The following is a 1,927-nucleotide window of genomic DNA, read 5'->3' as shown; positions in this document are numbered from 1 at the left end:
GAGTTTAATGAGTAGTGGCAGTAGTTCCTCTCTAAATGTCTTGTAGAATTCAGCAGTGATGCCATCAGGGCCCTGGCTTTTCTTAGGTGGTAAGTTTTTAATTACATTTTCAATTTCATTGGTTGATATTGGGTTGTTCAGAATTTTTAGGCCTTCTTTGTTCAACTTTGGTAATTCATGTGTATCTAGGAATCTGTCCATTTTTTCTGTGTTGTCCATCTTATTGGCGTATAGGTCCTGGAAGTAGGTATTGATGATCCTCTGGATTTCTGCTGGGTCTGTTGTAATTTCACCCTTTTCATTCCTAATTGCATGGATTTGGGCCTTTTCTTTCCTTTTTCTGACAAGGTTGCCTAAAGGTTTGTCAATTTTTTTGATTCTTTCAAAGAACCAACTCTTGGCTTCATTGATTTTTTGTATCATTCTCTTAGTCTCCATTGCATTGATTTCTCCTCTGATCTTTATAATTTCCTCCCTTGTATGAGCTTTGGGTTTGTCCTGCTCTTCTTTTTCTAGAAGCTTGAGGCTCAGCATCAGGTTGTTTAATTGGGCTCGTTCTGTTTTCCTAATATGCATATTCACTGCTATGAATTTCCCTCGTAAGACTGCTTTCATTGTGTCCCATAGATTCTGATATGTTGCATTGTCCTTGTCATTTAATTGAAGGAACTGTCTGATTTCTTCTTTAATTTCCTCTGTGACCCATCCATTATTCAGAAGTGCGTTGTTCAATTTCCACGTGTTTATGAAATTTTTTGAGTTTTTTTTGCTATGGATCTCCAATTTGATCGCACTATGGTCTGATAATATACAGGGGATAACTTCAATTCCTTTGCACTTACTGAAACATGTTCTATGTGTGAGTATGTGGTGTATTTTGGAGAATGACCCATGTGCAGCTGAGAAGAATGTGTATTCTGATTTTGTGGGGTGGAAGACTCTGTAAACATGTTAAGTTCATTTGTTCAAGAGTTCCATTGAGTTCTAGTATTTCATTACTTATTTTTAGTCTAGTTGATCTATCTATTTGTGACAGTGGGGTGTTGAGGTCCCCCACTGCAATTGTATTATTGCATAGATGACTTTTCATGTCCGTTAGTATTTGTTTTATATAGTTGGGTGTACTAGTGTTTGGTGCATAGATATTTATGATTGTCATCTCTTCCTCTTGGATTCTTCCCATTACAAGGATGTAGTGTCCTTCTTCATCTCTCTTAATCATTGTTGGTTTGAAATCTACTTGATCTGCCAAGAGGATAGCTACTCCTGCTTTTTTTTCGGGTTCCTGTCACATGGAGTGTTGTTTTCTACCCTTTAACTTTCAGTCTATGAGTTTCCTTTTGAATTAAGTGTGTTTCTTGTATGCAGCATATTGTTGAATTTTGCTTCTTGACCCATTCTTCCAGTCTATTTCTTTTGATTGGTGAATTGAGACCATTATCATTGATGGTTATAACTGAAACATATTGACTTGTCATTACCATGACTTTTTCTTTTTGTTGGGTTCTCCCCCTTTACATTTAATTTCTTGTCATGCCAGATGGGTTCATTCTGCTTTGCTTCCTGGGGTTGTGATCCTCAATATCTGTTCCTAGGATATTGTGTAAAATTCTTTGGAGTGCTGGTTTGGTACTCACAAAGTTCCTAAGGTGCTCTTTGTCATGAAAGTAATTTATTTCTCCATCAATTTTGAAAGATAACTTTGCAGGGTACATCAATCTGGGTTGGAGGCTGTTTTCTTTTAGGGCTTGCAATATGTCACTCCAAGCTCTTCTTGCCTTGATGGTTTGTGTTGAGAAGTCTGCTGTGATTCTGATGGGCTTTCCTTTGTATATGATTTGTTTCTTTTCTCTGACTGTTTGTAGAACTTTGTTCTTCTGTTGTGTTTCTGGAATCTTCACAATTATATCCCTATGTGTAGATTATT

This window comes from Heterocephalus glaber, unplaced genomic scaffold (genome assembly GCF_053883595.1).
Source record: "Heterocephalus glaber isolate CG9 unplaced genomic scaffold, H.glaber_assembly_v1.0 deba00001613, whole genome shotgun sequence".
NCBI lineage: Eukaryota > Metazoa > Chordata > Mammalia > Rodentia > Bathyergidae > Heterocephalus > Heterocephalus glaber.
Note: the sequence above shows the minus strand (reverse complement) of the source record.